The sequence below is a fragment of the Cervus elaphus genome, chromosome 8 (genome assembly GCF_910594005.1).
Source record: "Cervus elaphus chromosome 8, mCerEla1.1, whole genome shotgun sequence".
Taxonomy (NCBI): domain Eukaryota; kingdom Metazoa; phylum Chordata; class Mammalia; order Artiodactyla; family Cervidae; genus Cervus; species Cervus elaphus.
The window spans coordinates 8,937,977-8,944,930 of record NC_057822.1 but is presented as its reverse complement, the minus strand read 5'-3'; the positions used below and the strand labels follow the sequence as shown (position 1 = coordinate 8,944,930).

General features: G+C 51.8%; 1 protein-coding gene and 1 non-coding gene across 2 annotated transcripts in view; one reads left to right on the top strand and one right to left on the bottom strand.

The window, feature by feature from the left end:
* Nucleotides 1–2,133: 2,133 nt before the first annotated feature.
* On the bottom strand, nt 2,134–2,379 carry LOC122699026. The gene has a single exon (XR_006342517.1). It is a non-coding gene; the product is annotated as a small nucleolar RNA U89 (small nucleolar RNA).
* Nucleotides 2,380–4,247: 1,868 nt separating this feature from the next.
* PAFAH2 (platelet activating factor acetylhydrolase 2) overlaps nt 4,248–6,954 on the top strand; it is a 48,527-nt gene continuing 45,820 nt past the window's right edge. The window contains exon 1 of the mRNA XM_043909307.1: nt 4,248–4,382. The gene's annotated coding sequence lies outside the window, so the exon portion shown is untranslated. The remainder of the gene's footprint in view (nt 4,383–6,954) is intronic.

The window sequence follows — 6,954 nt, the reverse complement described above, 5'->3', positions numbered from 1 at the left end:
ACCAGCACCTTCTTTTCCCTGAAGGCTCCATTTCCTGACTCTCCATTAATCCACACCCCACTGAGGGTTCCCCCCAGCCACCCCGCACCTCTCAGTTCTTGGGTCTGTGCTCTGTGAGGGGAGTCAGGAATGGGTCATGTCACCCACTGGGGAGTCACTGAAGTGATAGACAGACAGACTGGCTCCCAGGAGCCCCAGTCTGACCTGGAGTGGCCTCTGCTTCTCTCTCTTACTGGCTGGACAATGTTGGGCCTCTGTCCCTGCTTCTCTAGGGAGGGAGTAATAATATCCACTTTAAGACCATAGCCTAGTTAAAACCCAGGCCTACCCTTTTGGGGGGGGGGCGTCCCTCAACAAGTAGCAGCCTCCTGGCTTCTTTCTTTTTTTTTTTAAATTTAAAAATATTTACTTACTTATTTGGCTGCATCAGATCTTCGTTGCGGCACATGGGTTCTCCATTGTGGTGCAGGGTGGCATGAGGGCCAAGTAGTTGCTATGCGGGTCTAGTTGTGCAAGTCAACTGGGATCCTAGTTCCCCAACAAGGGACTGGTCCAGCATCCCTCATGTTGGAAGGTGGATTCTAAACCGTTGGACCACCAGGGAAGTCCTAGCCTCCTGCCTTCTTGCCTTCTTCTGATCTCAGAGGGTTGCTGATGTGACCCCCATACTGGCAGGTGGATTCTAAACCCCTGGACCACAGGAAGTCCTAGTCTCCTGCCTTCTTGCCTTCCCCTGATCTCAGAGGGCTGCTGATGCGATGAGGGAGCCACCACAGGCTCCCTCAGGGGGATGTTAGGGCCTCAGGGGGCAGCCAGCCTGGGGTGGGGCACCATTCACACACTCAAGAACGTCCTCAAAATGGCCCACACTGGGGGACTCTGGCCTCTTCACACTACAGGGTCAGTCACTAAGTGAGGTGCTGACTTTCCACAGGCATCAGGCTCTCTCCTGCAGCAAGAGAAAGGGGACTTTGCGCTCGCTGCTCCTGCCTTTCACCTTCCTCCACTAACTCCTCCTCCTCCTACAGGGATTAGCCCAAAGCTCCCTTCCTACAGGAAGCTTCCCTGACTCTCCTCCGGCCCTCCTTTAGGTTCTCATGCCGTTCCTTCTCCTCTGTGCCTGTACACACTCATTCATTCATCCAGCAAATACTTTTTTAAAATATATTTATATTTATTTATTTTGGCTACTTCGGGTCGTAGTTGCAGCACACAGGATTTGTGGTGTTTGGTCTCCAGAGAGCATGGGCTCGGTAGTTGCCCCTCGACATCTGGGATCTTAGTTCCCTGATCAGGGAATTTGCGTCCGCTGCATTGGAAGGTGGATTTTTAACCACTGGACTACCAGGGAAGTCCCTCATCCAGCAAACACTTAATAAGTACTAAACACAGGCTAGGTTTTGTGCCAGGCTCTGGAGATATAATTCTGAAGAACAATAATAGCTAACATTCATAGTATACTTAGGGCCATCTGTGGCTCTACGGGTCAGCCCATTTGCTTTTTTTTTTTTTTTAATTTTTTATTTTATTTTTTTTTCAGCTTCAGTAATAAAAATTTATTGAGAATTCCTGGGGTGGTGGTTATCGCCTCCAGACCACGAGGGAGGAATCAACACCGTAGCAAATCACTGAGAAATCACACTGTCCCAACACCCCTGGCCAACACAGGGAGGAAAGTCATTGCCCCAGAAGTGGTCAGTCTTTGTTCATCAGAAGGGTTGAGAGGAGCGATGCAGAGGGACCATCTCATGATAGCGGGGTGGGGGTGGGGTGGGCCCCAAGGTGACTCCTCAAACACCAGGGCAGAAACAGATCCACTTCCTCCCTGGAGGCAGAGTTCTTGGTCACCAGGCTCATTTCTTACCCTTGATGAGACTGTCACTTCCCCGGGTGAAACTTTCATCCTGTAGGTTGAGCACAAGGTTGTCAGCAGTGAGATAGATACGATTCTGTGAGGTGGCGATCGTCTTGGAGATGTTCTGGGCTGCCCGGATCTTGCGCAGCTTGATATAACCTGGGTTCTTGCTCAGGGCCTCTCCCAGGTAAGCAGGATACGGTTAAGGGGCCACATGAGGCCAGATCTCAATCAGGGCACTGTTCTAACTACTCCCCAGGCTCGGCCCTCCCGTGGGCTGTCAGATCCAAGGTTGCGCTCACCGGGCTCGTGCCCAGCCCCACCTGTTGGCCTCCCTGCAGGCTGCTGCCAGGAACTGGAGGCAGCGGCGAAGTGAGGCAAGGCCATCTGTGCTGTTGATCTGCCTCATGGCGGGGAGCCAGCCCTCGGGTGCCCCACCAAGTTCTCAGATCCCACCATTTGCTTATTTAATCCTCTCCTGAGGGGGCTTTGAGGGAGATACTATTATTATCCCCATTTTCCAGGTGAGGAAATGGACCCAGGGAGCGCAGGTAACTTCTTTTGGGGGGCCTCGCCCCTTGGTATATGGGATCTGAGTTCCCAGATCAGGGACTGAACCTGCACCTCCTGTGTTGGAAGCAAGGACCTTAACCACTGGACTGCCAGGGAAGCCCCAGCTTAGGTAACTTGACTCAATTTCCATACCTCAGCCTGGACTTAGACCCAGGCTGTCCATTCCTTTCACCTCTGGACCATTCTAGTTCCTGAGCGAGACAAACATTATGCACTCTCTCCCCCGAAATTCACTGTTCTAGGGAAACAGAGGTCAGCTACCAGGCAATTACAGGACGAGGGAAGGGGACTCTGGGAGGGCCCAGAGGGGCTGCCTAATGCAGGGGGCCAGAAAAGCTGTCTGAGGCAGTGACATCACTGTGGTTGCCTTTGTGGGGACAGACAGGAAACAGCAGAAGTGGAGGCAGGGACTTTTTTTTCTGGGTCACCCCACAAGTCACTCACTTATTCCACAGCTACTTAATGAGCCCCTACTCTGGGCCAGGCAGGCCCTCAGGGAGTGAACCAAGCAAACAAAATCTTGCTCTGGTGGAGTTTGCTTTCCTGAGAGGGAAAATCAGCAATAAACAAAACAGACAAGTAACATACCCCACGCGATAGTTGGCAATAGTGCTCTGGAGAAGGGAAGGGCCTGCACTGTTCAATGTTAAAGGCAGGCCTCTGTGGGGCCTTCCCTGGTGGTTCAGTGGCTAAGACTACGAGCTCCCCATGCAGGGAGCCTGGGTTCGATCCCTGGTCGGGGAACTAGATTTCACATGCAGCAACTAAAGTGTTCCCATGTCGCAAGTAAAAGAGTCCATGTGCTGCAAGTGAGGCGTGGTGCAGCCAAATAAATACATAAACATTTAAAAAAAAAAGGCAGGAAAAGCTGACCTTTGAGGTGAGGGAGTAAGCAGAAAGTATTTGTAGAGGAAGGTCATTCCCACCAGGGCGCAGGTTCTGGTGGGGACTGTGTCTGCTGTGTGCTTGGTCTGACCTTGTTTTCCCAGCACCGCTGGGACTCCAGGCAAGAGGCTGATTTGGCAGCAGAGACAGAAGCAGGGAGCCTCGTGGGGCCAGGTAAGTCAGGCAGGTGAGCTGTGATGGTGGTTTGGACCAGGGTGACACGGGTGAAAGGAGTAAGAAGCAGTTAGATCCTGGATCTATTTTGAGCCAGGGTGAAACAACGAATGTACTGATGGGTCAGATGTGAGGTTTGGCCTGAGCGTGAGCCGCAGGCAGGATGGAGCTGCTGTCAACTGAGATGAACTGAGTGGGGAGCCGGTTAGGGGAAGAAGGTCAGGATTTCGGTTCTGAGGCTGAGAGTCATATCCCATTCATCCTTCTCATTCCCAGCATTAGTATAATAAATGGCCAACACATGCTTGCTGAATGAGTGAATGAACGGATGATGGACGATGCTGGAAGGGTAGGAGGCCAAGGCCAGCTGGTGAAGGGTTTGTAGGGATACGGCTCCAGCTCCAATAGCCCCAGCCCTGGGCACACTGGCTGGCTCGTGCCCACACCCACACTTGCATCCGTACACAAGGCCTCTCCTACTTCCATCTCTGCAGCGGGGCTCTCAGGCCAGCTGGGGCCTGGACTTGGCCAGAAGCAAATCACGCAGTTGCTCTAGGGCTTGGATGGAGGAAGAGAAAGCAGGGCATCCTGCCAGGCAGGACTGCCCTGGGCTTATCCTAAAAATATACCTCTGGGCTCTGCCAAGTGCTCCGGGGCTTCCATCAGGCTCTTCAGTGTTCATAGAAGCCTCCAGGAGTTCCAGTCCCACACCTGAGCTCTGATCAGTGGGAGAGAAATCACCACTTCGGTGAGACGGGAGTGGGACAGGGCAGGAAGGAGTGGAGAGCAGTAAATAGGAGGAGGAAGACAAGCGAGGAGAGGAAGACAGAAGGCCTGGGGTCTGGCTCCTGCCTGGAGGCTTCTGGGAGGAGGCAGAAGTCTTGTTTCCTGCAGGGTAAGTTTGCAAAAGGCCTTTTATTAGGATTTGGGGACAAGGAGGTGCTCTCGCTGGCGTCCAGGAGCTCTGAGCACTACAGTGTTTGTTTCATTTCCATGGTGGCATCACGCTGCTTGGGGGCTGCCTAAGCATGGGGTTTCTTCTTATCTGAAGTGCCAGGGGTCATGCTGGCCAAGGTGCCCAGGTAGAAAATGGGCACTAACATCTTTGTATTTGATCTGAATTGTTCCCTCTTTGCACCCTGAGTCTGCCTCCCTCCAGTCCTTCCTTCTCTGGGTTGGGCTGGAATTTCCAGAAAGATTATATCTAGTCTCCCAGGGGGAAGGGGCTTGGTGCCCTGTAGAGTGCTGTGGTCAAGAGTACTTAGCAAGCTTGTGTTTCTATGCAAGCGGCTTCATCTCTCTGTGCTTCTGCTTCTTCATCTGTAAAATGCTGCTAATAGCTCCTTCCTCAAAGGCTTGCTGGGAAGAGAATTAGATGAGATCATGAATGTTTGGCATACAGAACACCATGCCTGACCCTCAGGCACCTAACAAATGAAGTCCTCTGTCCCCCCTTAGGTCCCGGGGCAGGAAGATGATTTGCACAAAAGGTTTCCAAGCTGTCCATCTGGGTAGATTGGGGCCAGGATTTGGGTTTTCCTTCCCGCCCCTGTATTTTTCCTCCTGCAAGCCCATCTCCGTTCCAGAAGAAAGACACTTGGAGCTATCACCGTGGAAACCCATCTGCTGCTTCTTATCTGCTGGTGTTTTTTCCTCCTGCTTGGAACCATCTGGGTGTCTCACTGCAGAATTAACAGGAGCGGGGGCTGAAGGCTTTGGGAGGCTCTGGGGTCTCAGCTTCCACTTGCTGGAGCACAGATAACCCCAAACCGTGGTGAAGATCTATAGGGCCCTGCAGTATCGATCCAGCTCCTGCTAAAATGTGTCTGTCCCACTAGGCCCACAGCGGATAATTCACAGCTGGGGGAGGGCCAGGGCAGCAGCCCAAGGGACTTTGGGAGGGGAGTTGGGAAAAGCAGTTCTGCCCTTTGCTTCTCTCCCAGGCATGCCTTGTGACCTTGGACAAGTCACACCCTTTCTTCCTGGGCCTTCAGTTTCTTACCATCAGCCTAATATGGTAGCAGGACTAGGCTTTCCAGAGCAACAAGATCTGGAATTCTCACTCAGAAGTAATCCTAATATAGGTTGCAGGTCAGTCCTTCCCTTTCCCATCCTGTCAACACTTGACTTTATTAAGGAAGAGTATACGAACTTGGAAGTGAGGCAATGGGGATAGTGCTTGACCTTCATCTGTCCACTGGGGCATCATCTAACAGCCCCTGAGGGTCACATGGCTCCCTATGTATTAGGGTCCAGATGTTTTATAAGCCTGAGACTAAGATGCTAACTTATAGAAAACAGATAAGATAGAAAGGACTTTTGTCCAGTAGTGATACAAATGATTTCTGACCAGCAGAGATCACCTCAAAGGTTACAGTCACGTGCTGTAGGGTGGCGGTCCCCAACCTTTTTGGCACCAGGGACCAATTTCATGGAAGACAATTTTTCCATGGACCAGGGACGGTGGGCATGGTTTTGGGATGATTCAAGTGCATTGCATTTATTGTGCACTTTATTTTTAAACTTTTGTGTTGGGGTAAGCGCTTCCCTGGTCACTCAGTGGTAAAGAGTCCACCTGCCAATGCAGGAGACGCGGGTTTGATCTGTGGGTCCGGAAGATCCTCTGGAGAAGGAAACGGCAACCCACTCCAGTATTCTTGCCTGGGAAATCCCATGGACAGAGGAGCCTCATGGGCTACAGTCCTTGGGTTAACAACAACAACAATTTGTGGATAGCTGATTAACTGTTGTGGCAGTTTCAGGTGAACAGCGAGGGGACTCAGCCATATACACACATGTATCCATTCTCCAAACTCCCCTTCCACCCAGACTTATTGTGCACTGTGTGTTCAATCCCATGCTGCCACTGATCTGACAAGGAGGTGCCATCCTCGGCCTGGAGGTTGGGGACCTCTGCTGTATTTGCCAGTTGGGACTCTGACTAGCGATCTTATTTCAACCTTCTCTGTGCTTTGCTGATCAATGAGCCCTCCGAACCAGGGGCTCCCCAGATGGTGCTAGTGGTAAAGAACCCGCCTACCAATGCAGGAGACATAGGAGACATGGGTTCAATTTCTGGGTCAGGAAGATCCCCTGCAGGAGGGCATGACAACCCACTCCAGTAGTCTGACTGAAGAATCCCTCAGACAGAGGTGTCTGGGGGGCGACAGTCCATAGGGGTTGCAAAGAGTCTAACACTACTGAAGTGGATTAGCATGTACCCCTCTGAACCAGCTTTGTCATCCTGAGAGAGTCCTCATGAATGAGTGAAATACAACTTTGACAGGTGCTCATGATGCATTTTGGAGAAGGCAATGGCACCCCACTCCAGTACTCTTGCCTGGAAAATCCCATGGACGGAGGAGCCTGGTAGGCTGCAGTCCATGAGGTCGATAAGAGTCGGACACGACTGAGCGACTTCCCTTTCACTTTTCACTTTCATGCATTGGAGAAGGAAATGGCAACCC